We start from the raw sequence: 25,399 nt of genomic DNA on the forward strand, positions 1-25,399 counted from the left end.
ACAGGGAGCTGGACAGGCACCTAAAGTCAGTACCAGACCAGCCGTTGATTTGCGTGCAGCTAACAGTAACAGCCTTTTTGATCAGGCCCTGATCCACCGCGAGACCTGATCATCGACCGGGCCGCGGCGACGTTGACCCCGGAACACCTTACAGGTATACTCCAGGTATTTACCTGCTTTTAAGATGCGCACCTCATAAAAAAAGAAAAACAGATTATCCTGGGCAGGATCATATAACTTACGAGAAAATACAGAGCATCGTTGACAGGTGTATTATTCTCTTCGTAAAAGAGAGGAAGAAAGATGCTGTACATTTTGAACTCCAATTGAGATCCACCTCAGCAGATACAGTGCAGGGATAAACAACTTGGCTTTTCTCGTACAAGGAAAAATGCTTCATCATTCTGAGGAAGGTAATGTCACATGAAAGGCGGGTTAAGTGAAGACGTGACACTCCATGCACAGTGAGAGTCATCCTAGCTGAAGACTGAAGTACTGAGATCCAAGGCTGCAATGTACGTTTAAAAAATAATCATAATGATAACGTCAGGTCTTCGCTGACCTTACAGAATCTTGACTCTGGATTTGGTTTGGTTTGATCTTAGATTCTGTCCTTTTGCAAGCCAACCCATTTGCGTGTGTATACTTTTTTATTACTCTTAAGAGTTTCATATGATTAAAAAATATGTAAAGAAAATTAGATCATGTTTTATCGGAAATCTATATATACGACGAATTATATTTATATCTTTCAGTCAGTTTTGGTTAAATTAGATGTACAGAGTCGGGAATGTTTGTATGCTAACTGAAACTGAGACAATAATACTTAAAAAAAAAAAAAGGAAACAGCACTATAACTGCAAAGATTAAAAGTTATACAGAATAACTTCTACATAAATGCTCATTGCTAGTTACTACTAATGAGCTCATATGAAAAATTAAAGCAACACGAGAGTATCTAAAATTAAATTTTTAATAAAAACATGTTTAAAAAATAAAAAAATGCAGTAACTACTAGCACAATAACTGCCAATTAAAAAAAAAATTAATGTGAATTTCTTTTAAACCAATCATACAAACGACAGATAAATATTAAATCACTAGAATTACTAAATACATACTAATATAACTCATTAGAATTTTTTTTTATATTTTCCAGAATTTTAAGAAAAACAATTATAATATTGACTGGGAAGCTGCTTGCAACATACGTAAAACAAACTTTATGCATGGATGAGGCAATTATTACAATATAACAACTAATCTTACAATTCAGTAAGTTGTTCCTGCACTTGACTGTTTATACACTTGTTCCATATGACTTAAGTCAGGTGTCCTTCCACCAATATGGTGACTGACCGCACCACCGGCGACTGATAACGCCATTAGTAATTGGTCACGCCAGTGATAACTGGAAACATCACTGGTAACTTATGACGTGACTAGTGGCTGACTACATCACTAGTGACTAACACCGGCGACTGACCACACCTTGATAAATGGCTACACTATTTCCGGAAAATGTCTGACAAAAACAGTCTTCAGGAGAAACGTTTGCATCAACGAATTGCAGACGTCTGGATCATGACTTATCCCGATAAATGAGACTCACATTCATTTTCCTTTCCAGTGTCACGCACTCTATTATTATAGGGAATAAGAACGCTGTTTTCCTAGGCATCATCTGATTTATGCCTTCCTAAGCGTTCTCGGAGTAAAAGAGCCGTAATTTATTCTTCTGAATAATTCACCCGTTCTGGATATCCTGAGAGATTTTTAACTTCATCTTTGATACGAGTCTTGCTTCCAGAATACGTAATGAGAAAATTTTAAATTGAAATACCCAGCGAAGAGGCGAGCACCATTCTTTTGACCTGCCTCACAACCTCATAACTCAGTGGTTGAGCATTCTACTCACAACCATTAGGGCTCGGGTTCTTTCCTGGGTGGGGGCAAGTTACAATAATTTATTGTGATATTTCTAAAGCGCTGACAATGTTTATAAGCGAGGAAAACTACCTCTAACACGGGGTCCATTGGGAGTGAAGGTTTGGCTATACTAACAAATGTGTAGGTGATGCAGATATGACTTGACAATCATAATATAGTGGTACTTTTTCAGCTAATATCCGGTATTCGAACCGCAACTATGCTTCACTATGGTATTATAATGGTTACAGTATGTTTAAAATTATTTTATATTGTATTACCTGCTCACTTCCTAGAGTCAAATCCTCACCACAAACAATCCCTCTAATAGATCTAGCTATCGTCGCCTTAAACATTGTGAATGCTTGATTTTTCTTAGTGTAAGGCCAAATTTTTTTTTTATCAAGCCAGAATGATGGTTGAAGGAGTGTAAATAATTGGCAAAATTTGTAGATTTACGTTAAATTGCAAATTATAACAATGATTCCCTCCGATTATAAATGTAGACTCGAAGGGCAACTAGGGGACTAGAATATATAAAGTTTGCAAGTTAACATTATCGAATGGTCCCCATTACTCATTCGAGACTGTATAAATGTCATCAACATTTCTGTACCATGTGAAATGTACTATGCCATGTCCAGAGACGGACATCTAGGCAAATCTCACCTCTAAGATAGATTAAATTTACTGGAACAGTCAGATTAAACGGCAATAGGAGGCAGAGGTGTATTTTCCTACAGCTTGAATGCAGGATATCGTTACCCATCATGACAATATTATGGCTGGAAATGCGACCATGCCCAGAGAAATTCGTGTTAATTGCTAGCTGGGAAAATACTGAAAGGATATTGCAGCGCCATTCACCGACAACTGGGACTACTACGGTAAGTATGACATGTTTGCCAGGGATGGGGTTCATTTATCTAGGTCAGCGGTGGCAGCCTTGGCTAGTATGGCAGTGGATGTTGTTTGGGGTTTAAACAAGAAATAGGCAGTGCCATGAGTTTTTGTGTTGGAACAATGTACTTTGGCAACATGAATATAATTTTTGTAATATTATGAATTTTAGAAATAATTATCATGTATTACTCAGTAAAGATAACAACAACAAAAATAATGGTAAGACAGATGAAGAGCGGCAAGTTGCAGAAGAAATTATAATTTAATGTGCATTATACAAATAATCGAAGTATTTATTTTTATTTTTTTATTATCACACCGGCCGATTCCCACCAAGGCAGGGTGGCCCGAAAAAGAAAAACTTTCACCATCATTCACTCCATCACTGTCTTGCCAGAAGGGTGCTTTACACTACAGTTTTTAAACTGCAACATTAACACCCCTCCTTCAGAGTGCAGGCACTGTACTTCCCATCTCCAGGACTCAAGTCCGGCCTGCCGGTTTCCCTGAATCCCTTCATAAATGTTACTTTGCTCACACTCCAACAGCACGTCAAGTATTAAAAACCATTTGTCTCCATTCACTCCTATCAAACACGCTCACGCATGCCTGCTGGAAGTCCAAGCCCCTCGCACAAAAAACCTCCTTTACCCCCTCCCTCCAACCCTTCCTAGGCCGACCCCTACCCCGCCTTCCTTCCACTACAGACTGATACACTCTTGAAGTCATTCTGTTTCGCTCCATTCTCTCTACATGTCCGAACCACCTCAACAACCCTTCCTCAGCCCTCTGGACAACAGTTTTGGTAATCCCGCACCTCCTCCTAACTTCCAAACTACGAATTCTCTGCATTATATTCACACCACACATTGCCCTCAGACATGACATCTCCACTGCCTCCAGCCTTCTCCTCGCTGCAACATTCATCACCCACGCTTCACACCCATATAAGAGCGTTGGTAAAACTATACTCTCATACATTCCCCTCTTTGCCTCCAAGGACAAAGTTCTTTGTCTCCACAGACTCCTAAGTGCACCACTCACTCTTTTTCCCTCATCAATTCTATGATTCACCTCATCTTTCATAGACCCATCCGCTGACACGTCCACTCCCAAATATCTGAATACGTTCACCTCCTCCATACTCTCTCCCTCCAATCTGATATTCAATCTTTCATCACCTAATCTTTTTGTTATCCTCATAACCTTACTCTTTCCTGTATTCACCTTTAATTTTCTTCTTTTGCACACCCTACCAAATTCATCCACCAATCTCTGCAACTTCTCTTCAGAATCTCCCAAGAGCACAGTGTCATCAGCAAAGAGCAGCTGTGACAACTCCCACTTTGTGTGTGATTCTTTATCTTTTAACTCCACGCCTCTTGCCAAGACCCTCGCATTTACTTCTCTTACAACCCCATCTATAAATATATTAAACAACCACGGTGACATCACACATCCTTGTCTAAGGCCTACTTTTACTGGGAAAAAATTTCCCTCTTTCCTACATACTCTAACTTGAGCCTCACTATCCTCGTAAAAACTCTTCACTGCTTTCAGTAACCTACCTCCTACACCATACACTTGCAACATCTGCCACATTGCCCCCCTATCCACCCTGTCATACGCCTTTTCCAAATCCATAAATGCCACAAAGACCTCTTTAGCCTTATCTAAATACTGTTCACTTATATGTTTCACTGTAAACACCTGGTCCACACACCCCCTACCTTTCCTAAAGCCTCCTTGTTCATCTGCTATCCTATTCTCCGTCTTACTCTTAATTCTTTCAATTATAACTCTACCATACACTTTACCAGGTACACTCAACAGACTTATCCCCCTATAATTTTTGCACTCTCTTTTTTCCCCTTTGCCTTTATACAAAGGAACTATGCATGCTCTCTGCCAATCCCTAGGTACCTTACCCTCTTCCATACATTTATTAAACAATTGCACCAACCACTCCAAAACTATATCCCCACCTGCTTTTAACATTTCTATCTTTATCCCATCAATCCCGGCTGCCTTACCCCCTTTCATTTTACCTACTGCCTCACGAACTTCCCCCACACTCACAACTGGCTCTTCCTCACTCCTACAAGATGTTATTCCTCCTTGCCCTATACACGAAATCACAGCTTCCCTATCTTCATCAACATTTAACAATTCCTCAAAATATTCCTTCCATCTTCCCAATACCTCTAACTCTCCATTTAATAACTCTCCTCTCCTATTTTTAACTGACAAATCCATTTGTTCTCTAGGCTTTCTTAACTTGTTAATCTCACTCCAAAACTTTTTCTTATTTTCAACAAAATTTGTTGATAACATCTCACCCACTCTCTCATTTGCTCTCTTTTTACATTGCTTCACCACTCTCTTAACCTCTCTCTTTTTCTCCATATACTCTTCCCTCCTTGCATCACTTCTACTTTGTAAAAACTTCTCATATGCTAACTTTTTCTCCCTTACTACTCTCTTTACATCATCATTCCACCAATCGCTCCTCTTCCCTCCTGCACCCACTTTCCTGTAACCACAAACTTCTGCTGAACACTCTAACACTACATTTTTAAACCTACCCCATACCTCTTCGACCCCATTGCCTATGCTCTCATTAGCCCATCTATCCTCCAATAGCTGTTTATATCTTACCCTAACTGCCTCCTCTTTTAGTTTATAAACCTTCACCTCTCTCTTCCCTGATGCTTCTATTCTCCTTGTATCCCATCTACCTTTTACTCTCAGTGTAGCTACAACTAGAAAGTGATCTGATATATCTGTGGCCCCTCTATAAACATGTACATCCTGAAGTCTACTCAACAGTCTTTTATCTACCAATACATAATCCAACAAACTACTGTCATTTCGCCCTACATCATATCGTGTATACTTATTTATCCTCTTTTTCTTAAAATATGTATTACCTATAACTAAACCCCTTTCTATACAAAGTTCAATCAAAGGGCTCCCATTATCATTTACACCTGGCACCCCAAACTTACCTACCACACCCTCTCTAAAAGTTTCTCCTACTTTAGCATTCAAGTCCCCTACCACAATTACTCTCTCACTTGGTTCAAAGGCTCCTATACATTCACTTAACATCTCCCAAAATCTCTCTCTCTCCTCTGCATTCCTCTCTTCTCCAGGTGCATACACGCTTATTATGACCCACTTCTCGCATCCAACCTTTACTTTAATCCACATAATTCTTGAATTTACACATTCATATTCTCTTTTCTCCTTCCATAACTGATCATTTAACATTACTGCTACCCCTTCCTTTGCTCTAACTCTCTCAGATACTCCAGATTTAATCCCATTTATTTCCCCCCACTGAAACTCTCCTACCCCCTTCAGCTTTGTTTCGCTTAGGGCCAGGACATCCAACTTCTTTTCATTCATAACATCAGCAATCATCTGTTTCTTGTCATCCGCACTACATCCACGCACATTTAAGCAACCCAGTTTTATAAAGTTTTTCTTCTTCTCTTTTTTAGTAATTGTATACAGGAGAAGGGGTTACTAGCCCATTGCTCCCGGCATTTTAGTCGCCTCATACGACACGCATGGCTTACGGAGGAAAGATTCTTTTCCACTTCCCCATGGACAATAGAAGAAATAAAAAGAACAAGAGCTATTTAGAAAAAGGAGAAAAACCTAGATGTATGTATATATATATATGCATGTGCGTGTCTGTGAAGTGTGACCAAAGTGTAAGTAGGAGTAGCAAGATATCCCTGTTATCTTAGCGTGTTTATGAGACAGAAAAAGAAACCAGCAATCCTACCATCATGCAAAACAATTACAGGTTTTTGTTTCACAGTCATCTGGCAGGACGGTAGTACTTCCCTGGGTGGTTGCTGTCTACCAACCTACTACTGCATATAATCGAAGTACTACTAAGAATAAGACTAACGAAGTGAACTTGATTGTTTGTGTTGGAAACAATGATAATTTTGCAATAACTGAAACGAGATTTTTGAAGAACTGGGAGGTGCCCATATTACTCTTTATTATTTTATTAGTATTAATAAGAGTAATATGGGCACATTCATAATGAAGATGATAATATAACTGGCCTAGTGTTATTAGGCTAAACTCGGCGCCAAGAGATAGCGAACTAAACGTTACTAAAAATATGATACTAGGCTACAATCTACCCTCAGTGATGGACTTACTACACTGTTTTATAGGCTTACACTCATGTATCAATCTACACTGTTTTATAAGACTATATTCTGCACTCTGTTTTATAAGACTACACTCTTGTATAAGACTACACGCTTGTATAAGACTACACGCTTGTATAAGACTACACTTTTGTATAAGACTACACTTTTGTATAAGACTACACGCTTGTATAAGACTACACTTTTGTATAAGACTACACTTTTGTATAAGACTACACGCTTGTATAAGACTACACGCTTGTATAAGACTACACTTTTGTATAAGACTACACTTTTGTATAAGACTACACTTTTGTATAAGACTACACGCTTGTATAAGACTACACTTTTGTATAAGACTACACGCTTGTATAAGACTACACGCTTGTATAAGACTACACGCTGCGCACTCTGCCATTAGTGATATAAAGCTACACTCTGCCTTCAGTGACATAAAGCTACACTCTGCCTTCAGTGATATAAAGCTACACTCTGCCTTCAGTGATATAAAGCTACACTCTGCCTTCAGTGATATAAAGCTACACTCTGCCTTCAGTGACATAAAGCTACACTCTGCCTTCAGTGATATAAAGCTACACTCTGCCTTCAGTGATATAAAGCTACACTCTGCCTTCAGTGACATAAAGCTACACTCTGCCTTCAGTGATATAAAGCTACACTCTGCCTTCAGTGATATAAAGCTACACTCTGCCTTCAGTGACATAAAGCTACACTCTGCCTTCAGTGACATAAAGCTACACTCTGCCTTCAGTGATATAAAGCTACACTCTGCCTTCAGTGATATAAAGCTACACTCTGCCTTCAGTGACATAAAGCTACACTCTGCCTTCAGTGATATAAAGCTACACTCTGCCTTCAGTGATATAAAGCTACACTCTGCCTTCAGTGACATAAAGCTACACTCTGCCTTCAGTGACATAAAGCTACACTCTGCGTTCAGTGATATAAAGCTACACTCTGCCTTCAGTGATATAAAGCTACACTCTGCCTTCAGTGATATAAAGCTACACTCTGCCTTCAGTGATATAAAGCTACACTCTGCCTTCAGTGATATAAAGCTACACTCTGCCTTCAGTGATATAAAGCTACATTCTGCCTTCAGTGATATAAAGCTACACTCTGCCTTCAGTGATATAAAGCTACACTCTGCCATTAGTGATATAAAGCTACACTCTGCCTTCAGTGATATAAAGCTACACTCTGCCTTCAGTGACATAAAGTTACACTCTGCCTTCAGTGACATAAAGCTACACTCTGCCTTCAGTGACATAAAGCTACACTCTGCCTTCAGTGATATAAAGCTACACTCTGCCTTCAGTGATATAAAGCTACACTCTGCCTTCAGTGATATAAAGCTACACTCTGCCTTCAGTGATATAAAGCTACACTCTGCCTTCAGTGATATAAAGCTACACTCTGCCTTCAGTGATATAAAGCTACACTCTGCCTTCAGTGATATAAAGCTACACTCTGCCTTCAGTGATATAAAGCTACACTCTGCCTTCAGTGATATAAAGCTACACTCTGCCTTCAGTGACATAAAGCTACACTCTGCCTTCAGTGATATAAAGCTACACTCTGCCTTCAGTGACATAAAGTTACACTCTGCCTTCAGTGACATAAAGTTACACTCTGCCTTCAGTGACATAAAGTTACACTCTGCCTTCAGTGACATAAAGTTACACTCTGCCTTCAGTGACATAAAGTTACACTCTGCCTTCAGTGATATAAAGCTACACTCTGCCTTCAGTGATATAAAGCTACACTCTGCCTTCAGTGATATAAAGTTACACTCTGCCTTCAGTGATATAAAGTTACACTCTGCCTTCAGTGATATAAAGCTACACTCTGCCTTCAGTGATATAAAGCTACACTCTGCCTTCAGTGATATAAAGCTACACTCTGCCTTCAGTGATATAAAGCTACACTCTGCCTTCAGTGATATAAAGCTACACTCTGCCTTCAGTGATATAAAGCTACACTCTGCCTTCAGTGACATAAAGCTACACTGCCATTAGTGATATAAAGCTACACCCTGCCTTCAGTAATATAAAGCTACACTGCCATTAGTGATATAAAGCTACATCCTGCCTTCAGTGATATAAAGCTACACTGCCATTAGTGATATAAAGCTACACCCTGCCTTCAGTGATATAAAGCTACACTGCCATTAGTGATATAAAGCTACATCCTGCCTTCAGTGATATAAAGCTACACTGCCATTAGTGATATAAAGCTACACCCTGCCTTCAGTGATATAAAGCTACACTGCCATTAGTGATATAAAGCTACATCCTGCCTTCAGTGATATAAAGCTACACTGCCATTAGTGATATAAAGCTACACTCTGCCTTCAGTGATATAAAGCTACACTCTGCCTTCAGTGATATAAAGCTACACTGCCATTAGTGATATAAAGCTACACTCTGCCTTCAGTGATATAAAGCTACACTCTGCCTTCAGTGATATAAAGCTACACTGCCATTAGTGATATAAAGCTACACTCTGCCTTCAGTGATATAAAGCTACACTCTGCCTTCAGTGATATAAAGCTACACTGCCATTAGTGATATAAAGCTACACTCTGCCTTCAGTGATATAAAGCTACACTGCCATTAGTGATATAAAGCTACACTCTGCCTTCAGTGATATAAAGCTACACTGCCATTAGTGATATAAAGCTACACTCTGCCTTCAGTGATATAAAGCTACACTGCCATTAGTGATATAAAGCTACACCCTGCCTTCAGTGATATAAAGCTACACTGCCATTAGTGATATAAAGCTACACTCTGCCTTCAGTGATATAAAGCTACACTCTGCCTTCAGTGATATAAAGGTACACTGCCATTAGTGATATAAAGCTACACTCTGCCTTCAGTGATATAAAGCTACACTGCCATTAGTGATATAAAGCTACACTCTGCCTTCAGTGATATAAAGCTACACTGCCATTAGTGATATAAAGCTACACCCTGCCTTCAGTGATATAAAGCTACACTGCCATTAGTGATATAAAGCTACACTCTGCCTTCAGTGATATAAAGCTACACTGCCATTAGTGATATAAAGCTACACTCTGCCTTCAGTGATATAAAGCTACACTGCCATTAGTGATATAAAGCTACACTCTGCCTTCAGTGATATAAAGCTACACTGCCATTAGTGATATAAAGCTACACTCTGCCTTCAGTGATATAAAGCTACACCCTGCCTTCAGTGATATAAAGCTACACTCTGCCTTCAGTGATATAAAGCTACATTCCGCCCTATGTGAAAAAAAAAAATCATTCTACTACTGTTTTGAAAGAAAGTTGTTCTTCAAAACGGAAAATTTCACTCCAGTCTGATTTCGATGATATAAGAACATAAGAAAGGAGGAACACTGCAGTAGGCCTATTGACCCATACTTGGCAGGTCCTGTACAAATCTAATGCACAAATCTAATATAATCCACTGGATAACAACATATTTAGGTAACAAGATCAGGTAACAAAGTTTAAGCAACTAAAATTTAGGTAATAAAAAAAACTGGATATCAGTATAGAGAAAATGAATGTGCTCAGAAAGCTATGTGTTAGTGGACTTGTCGGCAGATGAGTCTATGAAAGATGAGGTGAACCATAGAACTGATGAGGGGAAATAAAGGTGGGTGGTGCATTGAGGCAACTGTGGAGAAAATGTACATTATCCATGGAAGCGAAAAGGGGTATGTATGAGAGTATAGTGATACCGACACTCTTATATGGGTGTGAAGCATGGGTGGTGAATGTTGAACTGAGGAGGCGGCTGGAGGCAGTGGAGATGTAATGTCTGAGAGCAATGTGTGGTGTGAATATTATTCACAGAATTCATAGTTTGGAGATTAGAAGGCGGATTCAGATTAATAAGACTTATCCAGTGAGCTGAGGAGGGGTTATTGAGGGGGTTTGGATATTTAGAGAGGATAGGTTGAAACAGGATTGCTTGTAGGGTGTATAAATCTGTAGTGGAAGGCAGGGTAGGTGTCGCCTTAGGAAAGTTTGGACATCCAGCAGGCACATGTGTGTAAAATAGGAGTGAATAAAGGCAAATGATTTTTTATGACTTGACGTGCTGTTGGATCTGATTGAGCCCTGGAGGCGGAAAGTACAGTACCTGCACTCTGAAGGAGGGGTTGAGATATCTGCGGGCCATCTTAATTAACTGTAGCCTCAGAGCGCCTCTGGCAAGACAGTGATAATGTGAGTGATGGTGAAAACGTTTCTTCCTTTTCAGCTGTCCCTACCTCGGAGGGGAAGGGCCAGTATGTTAAAAATAACAGTCTATTGCCCTTGGGTATCTTGATACTGGTACTGCTGGTTCAAGGAATTGCCCTCGCCATTCCAGGTCAGGCGCTGTCTGACGCTTACATGTTACCCCATGAGCATAAATATAATACTTCGCAATGCTGCAGTTCTCTGTGCAATATGACTCCATGCCAGAGCCATTATTTTCAAACTGAAACACAGGTAACACAACAACGCCCCGTCTGCTAATTGATCACTAGCTGTGTGTTGTGCTGAAAACTGAAGAATCTGGCAACTCTACTAGGCGGTACACGCTGCCTGCCATGGCGTCGTTATACTCTCAGTATAATATAACACGAATGACATTCAATTTGCAGTGGTGACAGGAGCTCCAGGAGCGAATATGATGCAAACAAAAAAGTATCTTACTATCCTTTTCCCAGTAAGATTTCTGGAGTCTCGTGGGGTACATTTGTGTGACTGGTAACATGGACGCGTGAACATGGGCACACATGTAGTTTGTATGAGGATATTCCTGTGTGTGACAGCTTGCTGGAGACCTGGGTAATTTACTGCTACGCGTCCTGGAGTCCTGTGACTTTCTGCCACACAACTTCGTGAGTCCTTGGAATTTCCGCTACATATCCTACAGGAATCTTGTAAAATCCATATGAATCTTTCCACACAACTAGCAGGATTTCTGCATCCCAACCTGCAGTTGTGCCACACAGCCTCCAGGAGTCCTGTTACACAGCCAGCAGGAATCCTGCTGCATATCCTTCAAGAGTCCTGCAACACAGCTTGCAGATGTCCTGCAAATCAAGTTGCAGCATTGCTGCTGCACAGTGTGCCGGGGTCCTGAGACTTGCTGCTCCGCCCTGATAGCGTCGAGGTAGTCATGAATATTACATGAACATAATGTGTGCGTGATGCCAGTCGTCTTGGACTTCCGTCTCTGTCATAAGTATAATACTTTAGTGAACATGAATATCACAACAGCTATCATAACAGCTGATATCACTTCTATATGGATAGCAACCTTACAATATGAGGTGTCTGTTATTTATGATTAGCTGAGGCGTTGTTAGTTCTTATCCTCTGGGAATTCAGTAACTATGATAGCAGGTCATTCAGGTAGCCAGGTGCACTGAGAATAATTAGTGCTTGCTTCAGAAGGGAACCGTAATTGTCCTGATTAACACTGTTACATTAATGTTATCCCGCACCGAGCATTTGGTAATTGGCACCTAGTGTCCTATACTTGGAACCACACTGGAAGCTTCGTGCACAAGTCACCTGGAATCAGGCACCAGATATCTGGCATCAGGAATTTGGAACTTGCACCAACTACGAGGAACCCTGAACCTGTAATACGGCACCTGGCATCAGTTACAAGGCACCTTTCGTCAGTCACCCGATACCTGGTACTGGGTGCGGAACGTCAGTCAACAGGTACGTAGCATCAATCACTAGGTATCTAGCACCAATCGTCAGCTATCTAACACCAGTCAAAAAGGTACCTAGTAGCAATCAACAGGTACCTGGTACCAGTCACCAGGTACCTAGTGCTAATCACCAGGTATCTAATATCAGTTACCAGGTAACCAGCACCAACCACCAGGTACCTAGCACCAGTTACCAGGTACCTAACACAAGTCACCAAGTACCTAGCATCAGTCACCAGGTGCCTAGGACTAGTCACCAGGCACATAGCACTAGCCACCAGGCATCTAATATCAGTCACCAGATACCTAGCACCAGTTACCTAGCACAAGTCACCAGGTACCTAGCACCAGTTACCTAGCACAAATCAGCAGGTACCTAGCACCAGTCACCAGGTGCCTAGCACCAGTCACCAGGTACCTAGCACCAGTCACCAGGTACCTAGCACCGATCACCAGGTATCTGGCACCAGTCACTTAAAACCTGGCACATGGCATCCAGACATCTATCACTAGTCATGCAGTACCAGATACCCTGCACCACGCTCATGGCAACAGATATGGCAATTGGTACCAGGTAACAGGCTCTAGGTACGAGGAACCACACATAGGGTGTCTGGTAAGCTATACAATCTATATAAAATGCATTATTTTTCGATTTTTGTCAATAAGATAATAAGAATTAATTAACACAGTCGTGTATTTTAATACCCGTTCGAAAATTCATTGTTCCGCTCAAAATCAAAATCACGAAGATAAATTTTCACTGGATATATTAGGGAGAGATAGACTATAGTGTATTTTCTTCACAGTTATAGTTGTGGGTTTCTTACTTGTTTATCGTTAATTATGAGGAAGGTTGTGAGAAAGTTTATGAGTTATTGTATTATACAGTTATAGGGAGAATGTATTGCCTTAATTTTACAAAACTGTAACACTCAGGGAGAATTCAGTTTTAAATTTATTGCCAAGATGAAGTTCAATGGTTATAGAAGAGAACATTTGAGAAGAGAGGCGTGTGATAGTTACAACCTCGTAATTATAAGAAACTTTTCGAAGACGTTTTAGGGGAAAACTCCGGAAACCAGCTTCCCTTCCTTGTCAATTATTGAAATAGAGGAGTATCAGGAGTATCATGGTTGTAGTAGCAGTGTTTATATGTCTGTTGTAGTTTACATTCTTGTTAGTTATAATATTTTTAAGTGTCTGAACGGTACGGTGCCCCGTGGCCTGGGTCTGGGTTCGATTCTCAGCGAGGGTAGAAACATTGGTTGTCTATGTTCACCCATCAGCAAAATGGGTACCTGGGTGTTAGTCGACTGGTGTGGGTCGCATCCTGGGACAAAACTGACCTAATTTGATAGAAATGCTCTGCATAACAAGGGGGTTTTCTATATTGTAGTATGCCATTGATGTCAGCTAGGACTGTATACCTTGTACATGTACTTGTAGTATTATTATTATTAATTATTATTATTATTATTATTATTACTTCTTAAGTCACTTATATGGGTGTACATGAATGGAATATAATACCAACAAGATGAAGAATTACACACATGTGCAACATCTCGGTATCTTTATTTGCATATGTTGCACATGTGTCTAATCTTCACATATGTAGGTACTGAGACTGGAGCGGACAAATGGGTAATACATCACAGCCAACCTGACGGCAGAGGCAAGATGAAAGCTGAGGTATCTTGCTATCTCATGTCTTTCTATGAAAAATAAGACATATGTGCAAAAGTTAGGCATTTTTATTCCGAAACGTTTCGCCTACACAGCAGGCTTGTTCAGTCGAACACAGAGGAGGCAGCAGAAGCAGTAGAGATGGAACAATGTTTCAGAATATGGAGCAAAACTCTTCTCCAGGCTGAGGGACTTACACCCTTGAAACAACGTCAAGGACTGGTTCAGTCGTCTTGACATCTCTACTGCTTCTGCTGCTTCCTCTGTACTCGACTGAAGAAGCTTGTTATAGAGGCAAATCGTTCGGAATAAAGATACCTAACTGTGGCACATGTGTCTTATCAACTTGTCGGTATTGTATTCCATTATCATAGTCATATTTTTCTATGCTTCTCAAAGCTGCTAGATACGTTTTTGTTGTGATTTAGTTATACTTATTTATCACAGGTATATTTCCTTATAGGTTAGTTATATTTCAAGGACCAATCGAGTTATGTTCTGTTGTTTCTAAATTCTTCTTGAACGTTTAAAGAAACAGAGAAAGAAGGTTCTCTTCCCTTGTGTTTCTATAATTAGCTTATAACTAGTTAAGCATGGCGATTATAATTTTATATGGTAGGAAGAGAAACAGTTATAATCTTCTCTAAATTTTCATTAGGTCTTATGTGAATTTTCTTTTCTCATAACTTTTTTTTCCTAATCCTTGTCATTTCTAATCGTCATTGTAATTTTTCTTACATACGTCATTCTTCCATTCAGTGTATTCTTATCCTATTTTGGCTGTTCTTCTATTTTAATGTACAGTACTTACTCACTATATATATTTATTTAAACTTTCTATATATCCCATACACGGTTTGTCTTATTGCTTTTCTCTATCATATTTCACCTAATAAGGTTTCTTTTAAAGTTTTCATCTATGTCATTTAGCCACTATTGCTACGTTTTACTTCATTCTTTGACTGCTTAGCCTAGTATTATTTTCTTCGCTCAGCTTCCCACTTGATATAACGTCTCATACAGAGGAACCTTGCAATATTCCCATCACCCTCTGTAAGCTCACATTCATGCTATCCGAGCGTCTACTTACAGCAGCAGAACCAGATGACGTCTATATGCACATACCTCAGTGCTTTCATCCTACAGCTCTAATCTTCTTCTTCCTCGTTTTTCAATCTGTTCCTCGGGTCAAGATGCGTCTTCCCATCATGCTCCGTGAACTCACATTCACGTTATCCGAGTTCCAGCTAACATGAGCTAGGCCAGATGACGTCCATGTCTCTGTGCTTCAATGTTTTTTTCCTGCAGAACTAATCTCAATCTTCAGCTTCGTCTTACACGTTTTTCAGTCTGTTCCTCGGGCCAAGATACTTCTCATTATAGCACTATTGCTATTACCAGTACTACTCGGGAAGATGCAAGCGCTCATAGTTAACAAATAAATCGTGTGGTACTTACAAACTCTAAACTTGTTTTCAGCTCACCAGCCTGGCTTTAGAACGGGGATTTTCTATCATGGAACCCTCACTCCGTCTCGAGAAATACATTCGGAACGTCTTCACTTCGAACCATTCAGTCACTGCTCTTTAATTTGAATCAAGAAAAGCTTACGACACCCTTGGCATAACAATATTTAGTCCGTACATGAATGGTATACAGTACCGACAAGATGAAAATTTAGACATGTAAAACATCTGCGTATCTTTACTTTAGACGTTTCGCCATCCAGTATATAGTTCTTCTGTCTTCCATTCATTTCTTTAAATTTGATTTGATAAAGCCACTGGATGGCGAAACGTTTACAATAAAGATACCCAGATGTTGCACATGTGTCACAGTTTTCATCTTGTCGGTATTGTATACCATTCATGTACAACTTGTCAGACACTGCAACATCATGGAATCTTGGTTCAGAGGACACCTGCATAACTTTTTTCACGGCTACTACTATTACAACTAACCCATCCCTTGGGTATGACCTACTCCCCTTGGGAAATCCGCCATACCAGTGATTATGCCCTCGTCTGCTGCCCATCCCCTTCCACCTGACGCCAGTATATAAACACCAGCCTTCTTGCCTGTGCTCCAGAATCTTCACGACTACGGTGCTCGTCACACCAACTCCAAGGTTGATTACTTCATCTTTTGTATATAGTTCTTCTGTCTTCCATTCATATCCTTGAATTTGTATTGATAAAGCCACTGGATGGCGAAACTTCTACAATAAAGAAACCCAGATAATGAAAATTTAAACGCATTTGCAACAACATTTAGTCCCAAGAATATTCATTAGAGCTACAACGCAAACTAACACTTTTTACCAAAGATTTTCAGTCAGAAAGGCATTACAGTGCTCAAGTAAATATTAAGGCTACATCCTCAGTATTACCACGTTCCTAATTTTGCTATTTCTTGTGCAGTCCCACCCCGTCGGCTCGTTGCAACCACTCTCCATTACGCCATCGATCGTCCTGGCAACTGGGTCACCTCATTTAGTTCCAGATTTTCTATTGTTAAAACAGATTTTATGACTATCGTTCGACACTGTCATTTCACAGCCTATTTTACATCTGAATGGTTTCCCTATTACCTGGAGTTTACCTGGAGAGAGTTCCGGGGGTCAACGCCCCCGCGGCCCAGTCTGTGACCAGGCTTCCTGGTGGATCAGAGCCTGATCAACCAGGCTGTTACTGTTGGCTGCACGCAAACCAACGTACGAGCCACAGCCCGGCTGGTCAGGAACCGACTTTAGGTGCTTGTCCAGTGCCAGCTTGTAGACTGCCAGGGGTCTGTTGGTAATCCCCCTTATGTATCCTGGGAGGCAGTTGAACAGTCTCTTATTGTATTGTCTCTTAACGTGCTAATGACACTCCTGCTGTTCATTGGGGGGATGTTGCATCGTCTGCTTTCGTAGTGAGTGATTTTCGTGAGCAAGTTCGGTACTAGTCCCTCTAGGATTTTCCAGGTGTATATAATCATGTATCTCTCCCGCCTGCATTCCAGGGAATACAGGTTCAGGAACCTCAAGCGCTCCCAGTAATTGAGGTGTTTTATCTCCGTTATGCGCGCCGTGAAGGTTCTCTGTACATTTTCTAGGTCAGCAATTTCACCTGCCTTGAAAGGTGCTGTTAGTGTGCAGCAATATTCCAGCCTAGATAGAACAAGTGACCTGATGCGGTCAAATTTTGCTGCCTTCTTCAGCTGACTGAAGAAGCCACTCGTGGCGAAACGTTTCCTTTAATAAATACCCTGAACTATACATAAGGATCTTTTTCCAAACCTTCTTTATGATTGTCGATAGTCACTGACATCTTACATCAAGACGAAAATTAGACACATGTGCAACATCTGGATATCTTTATTGTAGACGTTTCGCCATCCAGTAGGTTTATCAAATTATATACAAAAGATAAGGTAATCAGTCCCTCAGCCTTTTAGTTGGTGTGAAGAGCACCGTAGTCGTGAAGATTCTGGAGCACAGCCAAGAAGGCTGGTGCTTATATACTATCGTGGGGTGGAAAGGGACGGGTAGCAGACGAGGGCATTTATTCTCTGATATTCCACTATAATAAAGACATTATCAGTGATCACTAAGACAACAACAGTGTGCCAAGGTAACCACTAAAGTCAATGTGTAATGGTCTGTCTATCTCTCTCTCTCTCTCATTCCTTTTTTTCTCTTTCCAGGGGGGATGGGAGTACGAAGGTGCGGAGAATGAGGGAGTGAGCATATAGATTGCACAAGAAGTTGGGTGGCAAGTGAGACAAGTAATTTAAGCTAATTAACTCAGCTGGAAGAAACCATCTGAGTTATTTTTTTGCATAAATGCTGGCAGTATATGAATTATCCACATAAGAATAATTAGACAATACAGATATTACTGAAAATGAATGGTTCAGAGAACCGACAAGTTGATAAATTAGACACATGTGCAATACCTGGGTATCTTTAATGAGGAAACGTTTCGTCACACATTGGCCTCACCAGTCCATACAAAGGAGAATGGTGAAGAACAGAAGGAGTTTGAGGTAATCAGTCCCTCAGCCTCGAGTCGATGTAACCAGTCCATCAGTCTTGAAAAGAATACAGCATATGCGCGAAGTGGCTTATATACCGTAGGCAGGAGAGGTGCAGCAGTCGTAGGTGGTATCACATTTGTTCAATGTGGAAGTAGGTCGTGCCCAAGATTTAGGCAAGTGAAGAATTCTCTTTATTAAGATCCCAAGATGTTGCAGTGTCTGACAGGAATGTAGATGAATGATTCAGAGGACCGACAAGTTGATAAATTAAACACATGTGCAACACTTGGTTATCTATAATGAAGAAACGTTTCGCCACACACCATTCTCCTTTGTATGGACTGATGAAGCCACAGTACTCACCTAGTTGTGGTTGCAAGGGTCAAGTCACAGCTCCTGGCCCCGCCTATTCACTGGGCGCTGCTGGGTCACTCTCCCTGAACCATGAGCTTTATCATACCTCTGCTTAGAGCTATGTATGGATCCTGCCTCCACTACATCACTTCCCAAACTATTCCACTTCCTGACTACTCTGTGACTGAAGAAATACTTCCTAACATCCCTGTGATTCATCTGTGTCTTCAACTTCCAACTGTGTCCCCTTGATGCTGTGTCCCATCTCTGGAACATTCTGTCTCTGTCCACCTTGTCAATTTCTCTCAGTATTTTATATGTCGTTATCATATCCCCCCTATCTCTCCTGTCCTCCAGTGTCGTCAGGTCGATTTCCTTTAACCTCTCCTCATAGGACATACCCGTTAGCTCTGGGACTAGTCTTGTTGCAAACCTTTGCACTTTCTCTAGTTTCTTTACGTGCTTGGCTAGGTGTGGGTTCCAAACTGGTGCCGCATACTCCAATATGCAGTGTACAGAGTCCTGAACGATTCCTTATTAAGATGGCGGAATGCTGTACTGAAGGTTTGCTAGGCGCCCATATGCTGCAGCAGTTATTTGGTTGATGTGCGCCTCAGGAGATGTGCCTGGTGTTATACTCACCTCAAGATCGTTTTCCTTGAGTGAGGTTTGTAGCCTGTAGCCCCCTAGACTGTACTCCGTCTGCGGTCTTCTTTGCCCTTCCCCAATCTTCATGACTTTGCACTTGGTGGGGTTGAACTCCAGGAGCTAATTGCTGGACCAGGCCTGGAGCCTGTCCAGATCCTTTACTAGTTCTGCCTGGTCCTCGTCCGATAAATTCTTCTCATCAACTTCACATCATCTGCAAACAGGGACACTTCGGAGTCTAGTCATTCCGCCATGTCGTTCACGAATACCAGAAACAGCACCGGTCCTAGGACTGACCCCTGTGGAATCCCACTCGTCACAGGAGCCGACTCTGACCCCTCACCTCGTACCATGACTCGCTGCTGTCTTCCTGACAGGTATTCCATGATCCATTGTAGTGCCTTTCCTGTTATCCCTGCCTGGTCCTCCAGTTTTTGCACTAATCTCTTGTGTGGAACTCTGTCAAACCCCTTCTTACAGTTTAAGAAAATGCAATCTACCCACCCCTCTTTCTCTTGCCTTGCTGCTGTCACCCTGTCATAGAACTCTAGTAGGTTTGTGACACAGGATTTCCAGTCCCTGAAACTGTGTTGGCTGTTGTTAAGTTCATTTCTTTCTAGGTGTTCCACCACTCTTTTTCTGATAATCTTCTCCATAACTCTGCATACTATACATGTCAGTGACACTGGTCTATAGTTTAGTGCTTCTTGTCTGTCTCCTTTTTTAAAAATTGGGATTGCATTTGCTGTCTTCCATACCTCAGGTAATCTCCGTTTCGATAGATGTGTTGAATATTGTTGTTAGGGGCACACATAGCGCCTCTGCACAATCTCTCAGGACCCATGGAGAGATGTTATCCGACCCCATCGCCTTTGAGGTGCCTAGCTCGCTCAGCAGCCTCTTCACTTCTTCCTCGGTTGTATGTATTGTGTCCAACGCTTACTGGTGTACCCCACCTCTCCATCTTTCTGGAGTCCCTTCTGTCTCTTCTGTGAACACTTCTTTGAATCTCATCTTGAGCTCCTCGCATACTTCTCGGTCGTTTCTTGTGATCCATCTCCCTTCCTTAGCCTGATTACTTGGTCCTTGACTGTTGCTTTCCTCCTGATGTGGCTGTACAATAGCTTCGGGTCAGATTTGGCTTTCGCTGCTATATAATTTTCATATTGTCGTTGGACCTCCTTTCTTATCTGGGCACACTTGGTTTTGGCTTCCCTGCACCTCTGGGTGAACTACGGGCTCACCCTGGCTTTTTCATTATTCCTGTTACCCTTGGGTACAAACCTCTCCTCAGCTTCCTTGCATATTGTTGTCATGTATTCCATCATCTCGTTTACTAACTTCTCTGCCAGTTCTCTGTCCCACTGAACCCCGTTCAGGAAGTTCTTTATTCCCGCATAGTCCCCCTTCTTGTAGTTTGGCTTTATTCGTCTGGCTTTTCCTGCTCCCCTCTGCATCCCCCCCCACTTGTAACTCGACCGTGTATTCAAATCTTAAAACCACATGATCACTGGCCCCAAGGGGTCTTTCATATGTGATGTCCTCAATATCTGCACTACTCAAGGTGAATACTAGGTCCAGTCTCGCTGGTTCATCCTCTTCTCTCTCTCTGGTAGTGTCCCTTACGTGTTGGTACATGAAGTTTTCCAGTACCACATACTCTTGCCTTGGCCTCCTGCTATTATGTTCTGTGTGGTGAAACATTTCCTCATTAAAGATACCCAAGTGTTGCACATGTCTAATTTATCAACAGATACTACTGTCCAAAGTGAATTTTGGTTTAACCCAACAACCTCAAATAGCATAAATACTTTTGACAGCAATAAATATTTTTAATAAGGTTCACATTCATAAAGCAGCAGGTGGTACAGTGATTATGTTAACAAAGAACTGCATACCAGAAATTCGTGAGCATAATGTAATAGGATACGACACTATTCGTATAAATCCAAGCAAATAAAAGCAACACAGTTATATTCCTCGTACAACAGCGTCCTCGCAAACAAAGTCAAAGGCAATTTTCAGGGAAAAAAATAATCATTATAAGTTGAGGACTTTAATATGTCAATCAGAAGGCCGCCCGACTCGTCATCATCAATGAGGACAACTTTTTAACTCAAACTGTTACTTATGTTACCCATGGCAACAATATTTTGGATCTTGATCTCTACACAGATTGTGATCTTATACAATCAGGCAAGCTAGGAGACAGACTTGAAAACAACGATCACAACATTCATTTCAAAATTAATATACACTTTGTGATTCAAAATTACACAGTGATGGTTCTCAATTACAGATCTGCTGCCTTTGCTATGATACGCCGAGTAACGACACTAACGTTACTCTGATCGCCGAGTAACGACACTAACGTTACTCTGATCGCCGAGTAACGACACTAACGTTACTCTGATCGATCTACTAAATACAGATAACTTAGACTGTTAGCTGAGATCTTAGGCAAAAATTGCAACGCAAACAATAAATTTAAAGTTACTCGTAACCCGGGTAACTATACAAACTACATACAGTTGCAAAGAGAAAACAAGAGAAAAAATTAGAAATGATTTTGAAAGACGATTAAAAAAAAAAGTAATCCAAATTCTTCATGTTAAATTTATCAGAAAAAAGAAAGAAGATTGTTTGAGTATTCAGAGTGACTTGGACAAGTTTACACAGTTGTTGGATAAGCAGAAAATAAGTTTCAACGGGGACAAGTACAAAGAAATGCATTTTCAATGTAATAATATCAGACACGTACAAAGAAATTCTAACATGAAGCTAACAGATACAAGAAAAAGACCTTGGAGTAATCATGAGCAATGGCCTCATTTTTACTAAGCAATGACTATTTACGAGCAGCAAAGATCACAGTGCTAGGCTGCACAGCTAGAAACTTTGAGAAGTAAACATCAGACACGATGTTGAATGTGTTATCTAGTTTTAGTCTGCAAATTATATAAATGAAGATATACTAGAAAGGAATAAAGAAAAGCTGTAATGCTCGTATCATTGTTCAGAAACAGAACCTTTAAAAGAAGACTCAAATCCCTCAACCTTTTTTCTCTTTCTCTTTCTTAGGAAGCGGAGATTACGATATCTTACTGAGATCTTTACAATACTGAATAACTTTCACTCACAGGAAGAACTATCTCAAGTGCCGAGAGAGTCAGCAACAGCAGGTCACAAAATAAAACACGACCGTATGCACAGTTATTTTGCAAACAGAATCACAGCAGAATTGAATAAACTACTTGCTGCAGATGTAAGCGCGAAGACAATCATTAACTAATACACCAGAATATTACATGATTCTTCTTAATCTATAGAGTAGATAGTGCTTCCCATCAGATAGCTTGGGTGTGGACTATCCTTTTATCAACTATCCGTTGTTCTTTCATGTAATTTCTCCCACTTTCTCTCTCTCTCTAGCTTTTTTTTTTATTTACGTAAGGGTTTTCACAGGGTTAGGTTAGGAGTTCCTACCTTTATTTGCAAATTAAGAGCTGCTAACTACCCCAGCACATTAGAAAGCCTTTTCTTGTTATGAAACATACAAATGGAGAACAGGATAAAGTTGGAGCCATCTGTTGGCTTGCGATTTCATTTGATCAACTGACTTTTTTTAATCAATGTCATTATGCTGTACTAACATGTTCCAGGAATGAATGCTCTCAGATCTCAGATGGAGTGATGTCCTTGAGAACAGTAGATATTGAATGTAGTTGCTGCTTGCTGCCAGTTTTGTTGTATAAAACTGTCTGCGAAGTGGTGCCAGATGTGACACTGTGACAACTTTGGCCTTGTCCAAATTGTAAAGTAACCCACATCTTACCAGTGTTAAGGCTCTGCTGAAGTGAAAGATCTATCCACACCGGGTCTAGGAGGCAAATGAGTCATCTTGCTCTCTTCTCTATTTTGTCAAGAAGTCGTAGATGAAACGGGAAGCAGGCAGTCCAAGAAAGTGGGGCATACTGAGGATGTAAGCACATTTGGTCCTCTTACCGAGTCTTCCAGTCCCTACTAACGAGCAATACGAGATACGCCTTTTTACTGTTATCTTCTTGGCCCCTTCGCTTGGTTCTTCAGTCAGTTTTGAATTAGATTTTACTCCAAAGATTTCAACTTCATCACCGGATTCCAACACGCGCCCTTTCATTCTTACCACTGTTCAAGCATTATCATCATCATTTATGTTTTCTGAGAAGCAAATGTAACCTACTATCAGTTTTCCCTTGCTGATACACCTGTTGACTTGTGATTGATGTAACCGAGACCAGCTGGATTTCCTATTTTCGATAAGTAAATGTCACAGTACAGTCATCTGAAGAGGCAAATGATTCTAGGATGAGTTGAAGAACGTCACTGGTGCTTGAGCCATTTCATAACAATGGCTCAAGCACCCTTCACTGTGGAACACTGGTACCGACTGAGTGTCTTATTGACTCTGTCTCATTGAGAACTACTAAGAGAAGGTATAGTGTAGAGCTAGACTCCTAATGCCAAGAGTCTATGGTGCTATTTTCGGTCGAAAGCGTCAGCAATGTTTGGTGCTACTACACAGCTTATCTTGGATTCTACCAGCGACTTGTATCACATCGTGGATTGGTTTAACCACTGTTAAACCATTTCTGAAGCTATACTGACGGTCAAAAAAAAAAAGCGAGTGGTAATCAAAAATCATTCATTTGACATGAGTTTGTCTCAAGAATCTTGCTAGTGATTTCCAGGAGTGACACTGCTTTGTAGTTGCTGATTCCCGGTTTGCTCTTCTTTTTGTTCTTTTTTTTATTTTGTCCATTTACACTGTGCTAGGTAGTGCTGAAGGATGCGAGTTAGAGATGATCCTAGCTGGTCTGCACCTCTACTCGACTATCTTGGGCTCGCCTTAACTGGGCCCACAGCTTCTTCTTGGTCCAGGGATTTAAGGAAATATACTATCATTTCAGACAGCTTTGACACAGTTCTTGCGGCTAGCAAAGGTTTCCTTGCATCAAAGTGTGCATCAAAGAGATCAGCTTTCTTTATATTAATAAATTAAATCGATAAATTTTGAGGCAGAATAATTTCATCACGTGAAAAACCTTATCGATCTTTGACCAATGACGACAAGGTTTTGGATTCCACTCTTCTTGATGCCGTTTTTGTGTCGGCCTCCCATCTAGAGATGACCCATTTATGGATATCTTCCTTATGCCCGCAGGTCTGCCTGTACAGGTTCCTGTTATAGATAATAGGATGCCTCTTATATCTTCTCCAAGCCTTGTACTGAGCAGTAACGGCTCATCAGCAAAGAAAGCCACACTAATGCTGACCTGAAGGCTTCATCACATATTGACGGTGTTTGAGAGTGTAGGAATTCACTTAGTTCTGAACATCACATTAGAAAAGAGCATTCCAATCGCAGGCTCCAAGCTCCAAGTAAAGAGGACAGTTTCCTCTATCCCACAGCCAGGTGGGATAATTCTTCACCTCGTTCTGTTGTAAAGACAGCCTTTTGGTTACATGACCCAACATTAAACCATACCCCCGGCCGGGATTGAACCCGCGGTCATAGAGTCTCAAAACTCCAGCCCGTCGCGTTAGCCACTAGACCAGCTAGCCACAATAAGATTCATCCAACTAGGTATATTTCTACACCATAGGAAGGTTAGCACAGGCACCTCTGTGACCACAAATGCAAGTTTTTACAGACGAATCTCCAGCTAGCGTGGCCGTGACGAACTCTAGCTCAAGTCCCTTCACTGCCGTCAACATGACTTAAGAAATCGTAATGACACGATTGCAAATAAACCATACCCCCGGCCGGGATTGAAATCGTGTCATTACGATTTCGTCATGTCGGCATGAAGAGAGCTAGAGTTCGTCACGGCCACGCTAGCTGTTCGTCTGTATTGCATTTGCAATCCTGTGCTCATTACGATTCTTATTGTGGCTAGCTAAG

Source organism: Cherax quadricarinatus, chromosome 1 (genome assembly GCF_038502225.1).
Source record: "Cherax quadricarinatus isolate ZL_2023a chromosome 1, ASM3850222v1, whole genome shotgun sequence".
In the NCBI taxonomy this organism is placed as follows: domain Eukaryota; kingdom Metazoa; phylum Arthropoda; class Malacostraca; order Decapoda; family Parastacidae; genus Cherax; species Cherax quadricarinatus.